This window comes from Lemur catta, chromosome 4 (genome assembly GCF_020740605.2).
Source record: "Lemur catta isolate mLemCat1 chromosome 4, mLemCat1.pri, whole genome shotgun sequence".
Lineage (NCBI taxonomy): Eukaryota > Metazoa > Chordata > Mammalia > Primates > Lemuridae > Lemur > Lemur catta.
Genome location: NC_059131.1, coordinates 98,154,021 through 98,170,722, shown reverse-complemented (window position 1 = coordinate 98,170,722; position 16,702 = coordinate 98,154,021).

Genomic DNA, 16,702 nt, shown 5'->3' with positions numbered 1-16,702 from the left:
TCTACAGATTCAATGCAATCCCTATTAAAATACCAACGTCATTTTTCACAAATCTAGAAAAAATAATTCTATGTTTTCCATGGAACCGGAGAAGACCTCGTATAGCAAAAGCAATCTTAAGCAAAAAGAATAAATTGGGAGGCATCAATTCAGCAAACTTCAAGCTATACTACAAGGCCATAGTAACTAAACCAGCATGGTACTGGCACAAGAACAGAGATATAGACCAATAGAACAGAACTGAGAACCCAGATATAAAACCATCCTCATATAGTCATCTAATCTTTCACAAAGCATATAAAAACATACATTGGAGAAAAGAATCCTTATTCAATAAATGGTGCTGGGAAAACTGGATAGCCACATGTAGGAGACTGAAACACGATCTGTACCTTTCAACTCTCACAAAAATCAACTCACGGTGGATAACAGACTTAAAACTAAGGTGTGAAACTATAAGAATTCAAGAAGAAAATGTTTGAAAAACTCTTATAGACATTGGCTTACGCAATGAATTTATGAAGAGGATCCCAAAAGCAATCTCAGCAATAATAAAAATGAATAAATGGTACCTGATCAAATTAAAAAGCTTCTGCGCAGCCAAGGAAACTATCACAAGAGCAAATAGAAAACCTACAGAATGGGAGAAAATATTGGCATGTTACACATTCCATAAAGGGCTGATAACTAGAATCTATGTAGAACTCAGAAAAATCACCAAGAAAAAAAAAAATCAAACAACTCTATCAAAAAGTGGGCAAAGGACATGAACAGAAAATTTTCAAAAGAAGATAGACTAATGGCCAAAAACTTATGAAAAAATGCTCCACATCTCTAATCATAAAGGAAATGCAAATCAAAACCACAATGAGATATCACTTAACTCCAGTGAGAATGGCCTTTACCAAAAAGTACCAAAACAATAAATATTGACGTGGATGCAGAGAGATAAGAACACTCAAACACTGATGGTAGGACTACAAACTAGTGCAACCTCTGTGGAAAGCAATATGGAGATACCTCAAAGACCTACAAGTATAACTACCATTTGATCCAGCAACTCTATAACTGGACATCTACTCAAAAGATGCCCAAAATATATTCTATGAAATTCACAATTGTAAATATGTCAAAACAATCCAAGTGCCCATCAATAAAAGAGTGGATGAATGAAATGTATATGTATGTCTTGGAGTACTACTTAGCCATAAAAAACAATGGTGAATTGGCACCTCTTATATTATCCTGGATGGAGCTAGAGCCCATTCTTTGAAATGAAGTATCACAAGAATGGAAAAACAAGCACCACATGTACTCACCATCAAATTAGTATTAACTGGTCAACACTTAAGTGCATATACAGTAATAACATTCATCGGGAGTCAGACAGGTGGAAGGGGGAAGGTGGGGATGGGTATATTCACACCTAATGGGTGCAGTGCACACTGTCTGGGGGATGGACATGCTTGAAGCTGTGATTTGGGTGGGGCAAGTTCAATATGTCCACCTAAACATTTGCACCTCCATAATATGCTGAAATAAAAAAATTAAAAATAAATAAAGTAAGCTTATTTCAAACATATTTTAAAAATATGTTGAAAACAAACTTTCAAATGATAAAATTAATTTGCAAGTAACCTAAATGAATGCCAGAAACATAATATAACCACTTTTTAAAACACAAAAATATTAACATTCAGTAATATAAAATTGACAATAAGATTATAAAAATGCGATCTATAAGAAGTAAAAATATGAGGCAAAGCAAAAACCCTAGGAATGGCAAAGATGATGGGATTAGCAGATAAAGCTCTTGAATAAGCTAATATAAACATAAATCATAGGCTCAACAAAGAATAGGAAGAACAATAACATGGTGAAGGGGAGAAATAAGAGTTAAAAAATGCACATATGGTACTTCTGTAGATAAAAAGTATAATAATTGAAATAAAAAATGTACGTTTTGAAACTAATAGATTAATATGCTCCAGAAGAAAATATCAGGGAACTTTAAGACCTAGAATTAAAACATGGAAAATGCATCATATTTAATAGAAAAGAAAGAATTGAAGAAAAAAATAACAGACTTTCAGTGGTTGTTAAAAATATTAAATGTCATTGGAACCCAAAAATAAGCACAAGGTTAAGGGGAGGCAAATAAAACTATTTGAGGAAATGTTAGTAAAAAAGTTCCCAATTAAACATACATACACATACACGCAGAGACACACATATACATACGTATGTATATATGTAAATTAACAAGTCAAGAAAGCTTGATGAACACAAAGCAAAATGAAGAAGAGTGAAAAGAAGGAGGACGTGGAGAAGAAGACATGACTACATAAGACTCCTCTTAGAAACGTTGCAAAAAAAGCATGATAAAGAGAAAAGTCTTTTAAGCCCCCGGAATTAAAAAGACATATTACATAATGACAAGCAAACAGAAGGTTAAGAGCAGGTGTTTTTTTTGTTTTTTTTTTTTTGTTTTTTTTTTTATCATTTTCCACTATACAAATCAGAAGGCAATGGATTAAGATCTTTGGAGTACCAAAAGATAAAGCCTATAAACCAAGAATTTTTATGCCCAAATGAAAGTGTACTTCAAAAATAAATTCAGAATAATGTCTTTTTCAGACAATAAAAAGTTAAGAGAACGTATGACCAGAAGACCTGTACTATCAAAAAAATATATATAAAGGAATTTCTTCAGGCACAAGGAAAATGACACTATATAAATATCTTTATCTACAGAAAAAATATGAAGCATGACAAAGAAATTAGTCTGTGGAAAATTATAAAAGATACTATTTTTTATTGTAAATCAATTAAATAGTTACTCAATTATTGTTATAGTCAAGATTCTCCAGAGGAACAGAACCAACAGAATGAATAAATACGTGAGTATATATATATATATATATATATATATATATATATATATGTAATTTTTATATATGTAATTTTTTTTAAGAAGGATGACTTAATGCTTTTTGCAACAATTTTGTTGGAACTGGAGACCATTATTCTAAGTGAAGTATTTAAAGAATGGAAAAACAAGCATCTTACGTACTCACTACTAAGTTGCAACTGACAAACACATATGCATATGGAGAATTAAAACTCAACAGAAATCAACTGGGAAGCTGGGGAGGAGGGGACAGGAGAAAACCTACTCAGTGGGAACAACTAACAATATCTGGGTGACAATCACTTTTGTAACTACGAGTCAAGCATTATAGAAGTGATTCATGAAACCAAAATTATGTGTACCCCAGAATACTCTGAAATAAAAAAAAAATAAAAATACAAAAAGTAGCAGATGTTAGTGAGGATGTGGAGAAAAGGAAACTCTTATACAGTGCAGATGTGCATGTAAATTAGTGTAACCTCTATGAAAAACAGTATGGAGATTTCTCAAAGAACTAAATATTGAACTACAATAGGAGCCAGCAATTTCACTTCTGGCTATCCACTCCAATGAAAATAAATTAATATATAAAATAGATACCTGTACTTATATGTTTATCATAGCACTATTCACATAGAAAAGATATAGAATCAATGGATAATTAGAGAAAGTATATATACACAATGTAATACTACTCAATTGTAAAAAAAGAATGAAATCATGTCTTTTGCAGCAACATATATGGAACTGAAGGCCATTGTCTTAATTAAAACTACTCAAATACAGAAAAACAATTATTGCTCTTCTCACTTATGAGTAGAAATAAAAAAATGACACATGGAAGCAAAGTATGGAATGATGGACAAGTAAGACTCAGACGGCCAGGGAGTGTGTGGGGGTTGGATGATGCAAGGTTGCTTGATAAGTACAATGGGCACTGCTTACTGATGGCTGCACTGAAGGCAGTGACTTCACCACAATACAATATATCATAACAAAATTGCACTTGTATCCCATGAATACACAAATAAAAAATACATGTGAAAAATGTATGTAATAGCTTTTTGAAAAAGATAAATAAAATACTGATATAATTAAAAGAAAAACATACAAATATACAAATCTGTAATTATTACTATGGATTTTAACATTCCTCCCTTAATAATTGATGGAACCAATAGTCAGTAAATATATGGAAGAGTTGAATAACACCATTAAACAACAAGATCTAATTTACATTTATAGTAGAGTTGACTACATATTAAAAAAAACACATGGAAAATATATAAAAATAATAAAATATGGGCTGTAAACTAACCCTCATATTTTATAATATTGAAATTATACAAAGTGCATTTTAAATGGAATGGAATTACATGATATTTTAATAATGGAAAAATAGGCATAAACTCTAAATATTTAGAAATCAACATTTTTAAAAATAAATTATAGATCAAAACTAAATCACAAAGAAAATTAGAAATTCTTTTCAACAAAATGAAAGTGAAAAGCTAACATAAATTTGTGGGGTGTAGCTAATGTGCTTAAAAACTTACATGAAATCTGAGAATTGCCTACTGCCTAATTGGAAGAAAAATAAATAGGCATATCACAAATCACTAAGGTACTGAGATATCAAAAGAAGCTATTAATAGATTGGAAATTTGCACAGTAACCAGGATCCTGAACTTATTAAACCTATTCCCATTTTCTGTCCCCCCCCCATTCCCCTATGCTATGCCATCCTCATCAGTAGTCATCTGGAAACTTCTAATTCCAAATGGCATTGAATTTTGTGTTGCTGGAGCCCCTGAAGATATACTTTATAAGTATCTTGAGCTTCAAGGAAATTTCAGCTAGGGAAAGTTAATATTTCTTACAAAGGTCAATCTATTTGATAAAGATGATATTTACTAAATGAGGTTTGGAAATTTTCCCAATATTAAATAGAAGGAACTATTTTTTCACAGAGAAACAGACTTAGAAGTGGAGTGAACAGGCGCACCAATAGAGGTAACAGTCACCATTTCTGTGCCCTGTGATGGATTAGGGATTTCTAAATCTCTTTTAATCCCCACATCAAGCTTATGAAATATACAGTATTCATGAATAGCTGACAGGAAGTATTTATTTAGAGGGAACTCATTAGCAGTTTAGGTGATGATACCAAACTATGAATTGTTGTCCATGACACTATAGCATAGCAGAAGCTGTTGCATAGTAAAGTAAAAAAGGATCTGAATAGGCACAAGAAAGCCTTCATCCATTCCCACTGAATATCAGAAAATATACCCTTAACCACAAACTCAGCATTTGTTGTGTATAGTTAGTTGAATGCCACCTAAATGTTTCTTTATTGCTAGATATACCCAGATCTTATGCTTAGTTCATTCTTTTACAGGGGAAGAATACATGTACAGGATAGTTATAGTAGTATTGTAATGCAAATCCTTTTTTTTTTTCTTTGTAAAACTATTCCTATACAGAAATAGAGGATACTAAATAAAATATCAGGCTCATGTTTCAGGGCTGGTTCTAGCCAAAAAGTGTAATATCACACAGATGATTTCACCTTTCCCACATTGTCTCTGGAAAATTTTACTAAAGAATGTTTTTATATGGTTTCTTTCCCTAAGCTTTCTTATTTAAATTTTTAAAGAAATTTTCAAAAGTCCTTCTTATACTAAAGTACTGGCATTAATAATTTACACTGAGTTTATATTTTTAACTCAGCCACACCCAGTCTCACTCCCTCATCCATCTCTGCTATGTTGGAGAATAAGGACTCATCTGAAGTTCCAGAACCCCACCCCCACGTGGGGTGTTCCAATGCTTCTCCTGTGGGGTAGAGTGGGTCACAGGTCCCTAAAACATCACTGCAGCTTGTTCCTTCTGGCAAGCACCACCTGCTGATAAGGACATCTATTTGCACAGTGCTTTATAGTATTTACTGACTCAATCATAAAGGACATGTTTTAATCTTACCTATAAGCACCACTTACTGTCTCAGAGATTAAACTGGGAATGCCAGTATAATTCACCCTGTTAAGAAGAACACAGGGCTGGGGAGAGAGAAAGTATTTCAAAAACCTCCATACTCCCTCATGAAAGAGAGGCATGGAATCTGCCCATACACATAGCTCACCACAGGTACAGCCCACAAACAACTGGCAACTGAGAAAACTATCACCCTAAGGATATATATAACCAAGGCATCCAGAACCTAGACCACCATCAAAGCATCCACAAGCAAAGCCAAATGTTTTTATCCAATATATGTTACAGTCTTTTACAAATGAAGGGGGAGGAAGCCCCATCTAAACAAAAGAAAATCCAAGGAAGTAGTGAATAGAAAGGTGGCTACTAGAGGTTGGTAAGGGTGGTGGGAAGGGGTAATGAAGTGGTGTTGGTGAAGGGGTAATACTGTTAAATACAATGAAAAAGTTCTAGCATTCAATAGTGCAATAGGGCAACTATGGTTAACAATAATTTATTATATTTCAGAATAGCTAGAAGTTTTCAAATGTTCCTGAAATAAAGCAATGATAAATGTTTCAGGTGAATCATGTCCCAATTACCCTGATTTGATCACTATATGTTATATGCTTGTATCAAAATATAACATGTACTCCATGAATATGTACAATTATTATGTATCAATAAAAAATTTTAAAAAAGAAAACAAGAAAAGGAAATTAAATATATATACTATATTTGTGGATGGAATAGGAAAATTTAATACTACAAGCATGTCAGTTCTCTGCAAATTCACCTACAGAATCAATGAAATAAAAAATTTCAAACAAACAAACAAAAAAAAGTGATGACAGCTGCCCCAGATGAAAAGGAATCAGTGAAAGAACTCCCGAAGTATGCAAAATGAGAGTGAAAGGACACCCCCAAAGGGAAACACCATCTCTCTAGCAATGAATAGCAACCAAATGAAAATACTGAAATTATAGATAAAGAATTCAAAATATGAAAAAAGAATTCAAAATATGGATTGTAAGGAAGCTCAATAAAATCCAACAGTAAATGAAAAACTAACTTATAGAAACCACAAAAACGATTCAGGAAATGAGTTTAAAAAAATCACGAAAGAAATTGACATATTAAAAAAAGAACACCAAATAGAACTTCTGAAAATAAAAAATTCATTAAGGAAATATTAATACACAACTCAGTTGAAAGTTTTAAGAAGAGACTGCACCAGGCAGAAGAAAAAATCTCAGAGCTTGAAGATAACTCTTTCAAATTAACTCAGCCAGTCAAAAATAAAGAACAAAGAATTAAGAGACATGAACAAAACCCACAAGAAATATGGGATTATGTAAAATGACCAAATATAAGAATCACAAGCATTCTTGAAGGTGAAGAAGAAAATGCACAAGGGCTGGAAAACCTATCTGAGGGAATAATGGAGGAAAAATTCCCTGGTCTTGCTAGAGATTTAGAGGTACACGAAACTCAATGCACACCTGGGAGATATATTGCAAAGAGGCAATATCTAAGACACATAGTCATCAGACTGGCCAAAGTCAACACAAAGGAGGAACTGTTGTGAGCTGTGAAGTGAAAACATCAGGTAAGTTACAAAGGAAACTCATCAGGCTAACTGCAGACTTGCTTCACTGAGACCTTACCAGCCAGAGGGGACTGGGGCTCCATCTTCAGTCTTCTTAAACAGAACAACTGCAAGACTAGAATTTTGTATCCTGCAAAACGAAGTTTCATTATGAAGGAGAAATAAAGACTTTTCCAGACAAGCAGACATGAGGGAATTTGTCAATACCAGACCTGACCTGTAGGAGATACTCAGAACTGCATTATACATGGATCAGCACAACAGACACTCACCAGTGTAAAACCACCCAAAAGCTAAATCCTAGAGCTTATAAAAACCAATAGCACAAGAAGTAAAACTAAACAATAAGGTATACTCACCAGAATGAACAGAACAGCATCCCACTTATCAATTCTACCAATCAACATGAATGGTTTGAATGCCACACTCAAGAGACAAAGGATGGCTGAATGGATAAAAAATACAACCCAAGTATCTACTTTCTCCAAGAAACACATCTAACCCACAATGATGCATACATATTCAAGATGAGAGGTTGGAAGAAAATATCCCATGCTAATGGAAACCAAAAGAAAGCAGGTGTAGCCATTCTCATATCAGATAAAATTTACTTTAAATCAATAATAGTAAAGAAAGATGGCCATTGTACAATGATAAAGCGAGGAATTCAGCTATGAAAATATTTTATTTCTTGATTTAAGATTTTATTAAGTTGAGAAATGAAAGACTCTGCCTCCAGTTAAAGAAATGTAAAATTTAAGCAAACAAATGTGTTATATTTGTTCATTATGTCCCTAAAATTTCTACTTCTTGTGTCAATGATGCCATTTCCATGATGTCTAGCTATAACTCAAACAATTTGAGTTTCTATTCTCTACTTAACCCAATGCTGTACACCACTCTTGAAATGCTTTTGGAGATTGAAAACTTAAGATGTTAAATGCAGCAATATTTTTATTTATCCCCTCTAATTGAATGTTATTTAACTTAGGGAATTAAAATTAAATGAATGGTTGGCTTAGACCAAAAATAATAAAAATATAGTCATATTTTTGTTGTTTCTCTTACTCACTTTGGACTCAATAAAGAAAATCAAGTAGGGAAAACTCAGTTTAAATATAACAGCACACCAAGTACAATATTTTGTACCCATCATTTCATCTATTGTCTTTCTCTTTAATAGCATATGTAGGTGTGAAGGACAACAGTTTTCACACAAGGGAAACAGCTTCTTACCCCAAACACACACACACACACACACACACAAAAAAAAAAAAAACAGTTGAACTACTTATTCATACACCTGACCATTGGCTTTAAAGGGTTTCTTAGAACTTGTTTTGAGAAACAACTAGGTTTTTACTAAGAAAGTACAAAAGTTATCTGAACTTGAGTAAGTTTTCTACTACATGTTTGCTAAGGAACATTATAAAATCTGAGAAAATTTTTGACTTCTTCCTTTATGTCATCAGTGGGAAATTTTTATCATCTAATATGAGTTCTAAAACCACATCACTCTAGCCATGTCAAGAAAATTTCCAAGGTACATTTAAATCCAGGCTCTAGCAAAATGTGGAAGGACTTTAAATAAAATGGGAGGCAGTTCAACTAAAACTTTGTTCCTCTTTTTTTTAATTTCAAAATATTTTTGTTACATGGCTTGAGTCAGGGCTATAAATGTGCCCATCACCTGAATAGTGTTCATTGTACCCATTTGGTGGGGTTTTGCCCCTTCCATTCTACCCCTCCTCCCTGCTTGATTTCTAATGACTTTTACTTCCCTTTGTGCACTTGTGTGCCCATAAGCAAACATCTGATAAAGGGCTAATATCCAGAATACACAAACAAAAAAATCATCAAGAAAAAAAAAACATTAAAAAGTGGACAAAAGACATGAACAGAAGTTTTTCAAGAGAAGATGGACAAATGACCAACAAACATGAAAAAATAGTCCCCTTGTTAAAATATCTCTTCTCACCATTGTATCTTTTAGCCATCAGTCTTACACGATTTCATTGTTGCTGAAAGCAGAGTATGTGTGTGAGGACCATGGAGGGGAAGTGAATCAAATTTCTGATAGCCATTTGGCAAAATTGTGGATGGAGAGCAAGTGCTTCCCCACCTGTGTTATACTACTGCTAGGACTTACTGCTTTATGTTGTAAAATAATTAAGTTTAGATAACCTCCAAGAATATTTGCCTAAGGATAGAATAATAAATTCTCCATTATTATTTTAAATTTGAAATCTTTTTATAGAATAAATGATGATGTCTAAACGCATTTCATGTTTTACTTTTTTTTTTTAGTATTTTTTATTTTTTATTTTATATTTCAGTTCATTATAGGGGTAGAAAAGTTCAGGTTATATATATTGCCCATCCCCTCCATCCCCCCGAGTCTGAAATTCAAGCGTGTCCATTCCCTAGACAGTGCTCATTGCACTCATCACGTAGGTATGCACCCATCCCCTCCCCCCATTCCCCCCAGTCAGAACTTCAAGCGTGTCCATTTCCCAGACAGTGGAAATCGCGCTCATCAAGTAGGTATACACCCATCCCTTCCCCTCAGCCCCCACTTCTGTCCGATACCCAATTGGCGTTATTCCCAAATGTGCACTTAGGTGATGATCAGGGAAATCAGTTTGCTGGTGAGTACATATGGTGCTTATTTTTCCATTTTTGGGATACTTCACTTAATAGAATGGGTTCCAACTCTCTCTAGGAGAATCAAAGAGATGCCATATCACCGTTATTTCTTATAGCTGAGTAATATTCCATGGTATACATATATCATATTTTCTAATCCATTCATGAATTGATGGGCATTTGGGTTGTTTCCACATCTTTGCAATTGTGAATTGTGCTGCTATAAACATTCGGGTACAGGAGTCTTTTTTATAGAATGACTTTTGTTCTTCTGGGTAGATGCCCAATAATGGGATTGCTGGATCGAATGGTAGGTCTACTTGAACCTGTTTAAGGTATCTCCATATGGTTTTCCATAGGGGTTGCACTAGTTTACAGTCCCACCAGCAGTGTATGAGTGTTAATATCTCTCCGCATCCACGCCAACATGTATTGTTTTGGGACTTTTTGATAAAGGCCATTCTCACTGGAGTTAAGTGATATCTCATTGTGGTTTTGATTTGCATTTCCCTGATGATTAGAGATGTTGAACATTTTTTCATATGTTTGTTAGCCATTTTTAAATCTTCTTATTCATCTCCTTTGACCACTTTTTGATAGGGTTATTCCATTTTTTCTTAGTGATTTTCCTGAATTCTAAATATAATCTTGTTATCAGTCCTTTATCTGATGTGTAGTATGTGAAACTTTTTTCCCATTCTGTAGGTTGTCAGTTTACTCTCATGACTGTTTCTTTGGCTGTGCAGAAGCTTTTTAATTTGATCAGGTTCCATTTATTTATTTTTGTTGTTGCCTTAGGGGTCTTCTTCATAAATTCTTTGCCTAGGCCAATGTCTGTAAGAGTCTTTCCTACATTTTCTTCTAGAATTCTGATAGTTTCCCACCTAAGGTTTAAGTCTGTTATCCACCGTGACTTGATTTTTGTGAGAGGTGAAAGCTGTGGGTCCTGTTTTAGTCTTCTACATGTGGCTATCCAGTTTCCCCAGCACCATTTATTAAATAAGGAATCTTTTCCCCATAGTATGTTTTTGTCTGCTTTGTCAAAGATTAGATGGCTATATGAGGATGGTTTTATATTTGGATTTTCTGTTCTGTTCCACTGGTCTGTGTCCCTGCACTTGTCCCAATACCAAGTAGTTTTAATAATCACAGTCTTGTAGTATAGTTTGAAGTCTGGCAAATTATACCTCCCATTTTGTTTTTGTTGCTTAAAATTTCTTTTGCTACACGGGGTCTTTTCTGGTTCCATACAAAGTGTAAAATTATTTTTACTATATCTGTGAAATATAATGTTGATAATTTAATAGGGATTGCATTGAATCTGTACATAACTTTGGGCATTATAGACATTTTAACAATATTGATTCTTCCGATCCACAAGCATGATATGGTTTTCCATCTATTTACATGCTCTGTGATTTCCTTAATCCGTGTTTCGTAGTTCTCCCTATAGAGGTCCTTTACCTTCTTAGTTAAATATATTCCTAGGTATTTTATTTTCTTTGTTGCTATTTTGAAGGTTACTGAGTCCTTAATTTGGTTCTTCATTTGACTGTTATTAGCATATATGAATGCCTCTGATTTGTGTGCATTGATTTTGTATCCTGAGACTTTACTGAATTCATTGATCAATTCCAGGAGTCTCTTGGTTGAATCCTTGGGGTTTTCTAGATAGAACATCATATCATCAGCGAAGAGTGAGAGTTAGATCTCTTCTTTCCCTCTTTGGACTCCCTTGATTCTGCTCTCTTGCCTGATAGCTCTCGCAAGGACTTCTAATAGTATGTTGAAAAGTAATGGAGACAGTGGGCAGCCTTGTCTGGTTCCTGTTCGAAGTGGGAATGCTTTCAATTTTTCCCCATTCAGTATGATGTTGGCTGTGGGTTTGTCATATATGGCCTGTATCATTTTTAGATAGGCCCCGTCCATGCCTATTTTGTTAAGTGTTCTTCTCATAGAAGGGTGTTGAATTTTGTCAAATCCTTTTTCTGCATCTATTGAGAGGATCATATGATCTTTATTTTTGCTTCTATTTATGTGGTGAATTACATTTATAGATTTGCGTATGTTAAACCATCCCTGCATCTCTGGGATGAAGCCCACTTGGTCGTGATGGATTATTTTTTTGATAAGCACTTGGATTCAATTTGCTAGGATTTTATTGAGAATTTTTGCATCTATATTTATAAGGGATATTGGTCTGTAGTTTTCTTTTTTTGTTGCATCCTTTCCTGGTTTTGGTATTAAAATTATGTTGGTTTGGTAAAATGTGTTGGGGAGAATTCCATCCTTCTCGATGTTGGAGAATAGTTCATGTAGGATGGGCACCAGTTCTTCTTTGTAGGTATGGTAAAATTCAGGTGTGAACCCATCTGCTCCAGGGCTTTTCTTTTTGGGAAGGTTTTTTATTGGTGTTTTGATTTCAGATGTAGATATTGGTCTATTCAGGACTTCTATTTCTTCCTGGTTGAGCCTGGAAAGGCTGTGTGTTTCTAAAAATTTGTCCATTTCCTCCACATTTTTCAATTTGTGTGTATAAAGACTTTTGTAGAATTCATAGATGATATCATTTATCTCTGTGGCATCGGTCGTGATTTCTCCTTTCATGTTCCTGATGGAGGTTATTAGAGTTTTTTCTTTTCTGCTCTTGGTTTGTCTAGCCAGAGGTGTGTCTATTTTGTTTATGTTTTCAAAGAATCAAGTTTTTGTTTTATTAATCTCCCTTATGGTTTATTTGTTGTCCTTTTCATTCAGTTCTGATTTGATCTTAATAATTTCTCTCCTTCTGCTGGGTTTGGGGTGGGTCTGTTCTTCCTTCTCCAGCTCTTTGAGTCTATTCATTAGATTGTCTATTTGTAAGTTTTCTGTCTTATTGATATAGGCATTTATGGAAATAAATTTTCCTCTCAGGACTGCTTTAGCTGTGTCCCACAGATTTTGATAAGTTGTGTCTCCTTTGTCGTTTAATTCAAAGAATCTTTTGATTTCCATCTTGATTTCTTCATTTATAAAATAATCGTTCAGGAGAAGGTTGTTTAGCTTCCATTACTTTGAGTAGAAATGGGAATTTCTGTTAGGGTTCATTATTACTTTTATTTCACTGTTGATCTGAGAAGATGCATGGTATAATTTCTGTTTTTTAAATTTTTTAAGACATGCTTTATGTCCTAGCATATGGTCAATCTTGGAGAATGTCCCATGAGCTAATGAGAAAGAAGTATATTCAGTGGATTTTGGGTAGAACATCCTGTAGATCTCAGTCAGGCGCATTGGTTCTAGTGCTCTATTTAAGTCCATTATTTGTTTGTTTATTTTTTGTTTGGAGGATCTGTCCTGTACTGTCAGCATTGTGTTAAAGTCTCCGACTATTAAAGTGTTGTTATCTATCGTTTGCTTCATATCAAGTAGGGTTTGCTTTATGAATCTGGGTGCACCTAAATTGGGTGCATATATATTAAGTATAGTTATGTCTTCTTATTTTATTGTACCCTTCACCAATATACAGTAACCACTTTTGTCTTTCATTACTTTGTTGATTTAAAAACCAAGTTATCAGAGATTAAAACCACCACGCCAGCTTTCTTTTGGCTTCCATCTGCTTGAAATATCGATTTCCACCCTTTTATTTTCAGTCTAAATGCATCCTTGCAGGTTAGATGAGTTTACTGAAGACAGCAGATACTTTGCTTATATTTTTTTAACCATTGGGCCAGTCTATGTCTCTTGAGTGGGGAATTCAATCCATTCACATTTAATGAGAGAACTGATAAGTGACACAGATTTCTGTTCCTCATGTTGGGTTGAATTTCATTGTTCTGTTTTCTCACTTGAGCCATTGCGATAACTGCGTTTTTATCTTTATCTCTTGAGTAGTTTTACATTCTTGGGTCTTTCTTGTGCTGGTCCGTGTGTAACTCTGTTTTGCGTACTTCTTGCAGAGCTGATCTTGTCTTGGTGAATTCTCTGAGTTTTTGTTTATCTGAGAATGTCTTAATTTCACCTTCATATACAAAACTGAGCTTAGCTGGGTATAAGATTCTAGGCTGGGCATTATTCTGTTTCAGAAGAGTGAGAATGGTGCCCCAACCTCTTCTTGCTTGTAAGGTTTCAGTTGAGAAATCTGGCGTGATTCGGATGGATTTTCCTCTGTATGTTACTTGTTTCTTTCTCCTTACAGCTCAAAGAAGGGCCTCTTTAGTGGATATTTTTGTCAGTCTGATAACTGCATGACGTGGTGTCTTCATATTTGGTATGAATCTCCCAGGGGTTCTTTGAGCTTCTTGAACCTGTATATCTAGAGTTTTGGCAAGACCTGGGAAATTTTCCTCAATTATATCTTCATATAGTTTATCCAACCCTTGCTTATTGTCTTCTTCATGCTCAGGAATGCTGATATCTCTCATGTTAGGCTTCTTCACATAATCCCACATTTCTTGTAGACTCTGGTCTTTTCTCTTATTTCTTTGCTCTATCTCTGTGACTGACTTATTTAATTGGAAAGTGTAATCTTCGATCTCTGAGATTCTTTCTTCTGTTTGATCTACCCTGCTCTTGAGACTTTCCACTGTGTTTGTAGCTCCCTGAATAAATTCTTCATTTCCAGAAGTTCAGTTTGATTTTTCTTCAATATTTTGATTTTTTTAGTGAATTTTTCTTCCAAGTCCTGGATCTTTTTTGTGGTTTCTTTGTGTTGGTTATCCATTTTTTCTTACATAATATTCAGCTTATTTATGATCCATGTTTGAAATTCTTTCTGTGGCATGTTGCTATTTTGAATCTGATTTGTGTCAATTGGTGGAGAACTAGTAATCCTCTTTGAGGGCAAGTTTTCAGCTTGATTGTTTGTACTCCCAGAGTTCTTTCACTGAGGTCTTCCCATCTGGTTCAGTCACTAGGTGCTTTCTTTCAGCTTTAGCCTGGACAGAGGCACACTGTGCGCGCTGATCTTGGGCTGTGCAGCAGCGCAGGTGAGCTGCCTCCTCTGTCAGTAGGGGGAGCCCTTCACTTGTTGTTCAGGATTTTGCTGCCTAAGCTGGAGGGCTGCTCCTGTTGGGTCCAGCCCCAGAGAATTAATTTGACCGAAAACCGGTTTGAGAGTCCCGAAACTGAGCTGATTTAATTGCAGACGGAAAGCAACTTTTTCCTTGCCTCTTCCTCTCCCGACGTGGTTTCTGCCTCTCTCTGCCCGAAGGACAGTGGCTGGGGGGAGGGGGGTGCCTGCGTTCGCCCAGCACCCCGGCTGCTGCGGCTCCCGGGGGTGACGGTCCCCCTGCCCCAATGTCTGCAAGGTCCACGCTCCGCTCCCTTGCGACCGGGGAAGCACTCAGTGTTCACGCAAAGGTGGAGCTCCTAGTGGGGGCCCACGGACTAGAGGATGGAGCTGCTGGGTCCCCAATTGCTCCGCAGCGGCTAGGCTGGGGACCCCGACAATGATGGCTGCCTGCACGCCGGTCGCTGGCACTGGGGGCGAATGTTCAGGGTCCAGCAGGGACCGGGGCAGCCGTATTGTGGGAGCCCAGCCACCCGCGTAAAGGAGACAGTTCGGTGACCCCCAGGTGTCTTTCGCTGCCGCCCAGCACGAACCCTCTCCCATGGGTTACAGTCCGCCCACAGGGCTCTGGGTCCGAAATGCCCCCTGCTATTGTCTCCTCTCACAGAGCCCCGCGTCTCCCACGGTGATTCTGCACCGGCTTCAGGCAGATCCCTGACTGAGTGGGAGTGGGGGTCAGTGGGGAAACAGACTGCTTTCCTGTGGGGGTGAACCCACCTCACTCGCTAGTGAGATGGGTACTACTGTCCCACGCTCCCCTCTCTATTGTCCATCCCGCACTCTCCAGATTGTCCTGATCTGATTTCGCGTTCACCTCAGTCTTTTCTTGCTCTCTGTGTCCCACGCTGATTCTCCGTGGATTCACACCGCTGTTCTGGTAGGGGAGCGATCCTCTAGCTTTGTGGGAGACTGAGATCCATGCCTTCCTCTCTGGGAGCACGAATCCAGGAGGTCACCTCCATTCCGCAGTCTTTTCAGCTCCCAATGTTTTACTTTTAAACTATTTACAATTTATTTACAATTAAAATATCCTACCATGAACTTATAAAAATTATATGACTTTAGAAATGACACATTTGCAATTTATCTTAACTAATGAGAGTGAAGTAACCAAGTATGTATAATTTTGTGTTAAGTAAATAGTAAAGGGGTACTGTATTTGGGGAAGGAGGTCATGACTAGATAGACCAGAGAAATAAATCTGCTAATTTAAGGTAAATGGGAGTTAAGCTAATGACCTTGACAGAAGAAAATTATGTTATAGTTATTATAGTACCTGTGGACCTAAAGCCTAATATATGGCTAAAAAGATAACAGATACTCTACTAGAGCAATTCCATTTAAACCAGAGCAATCGTTGTGTGATTAGGGACATGGCTAGGACATGCTGTAAAATATTGGTTTGGCCTATAAGCCACTTAAAAGCATAATTACCCTTCATGGAGTAGAGCACAGTGTTTCAGAATCAATGCTGTTATTTGAAAGAAAAGTTTGTGGAAATTGGGCTTAT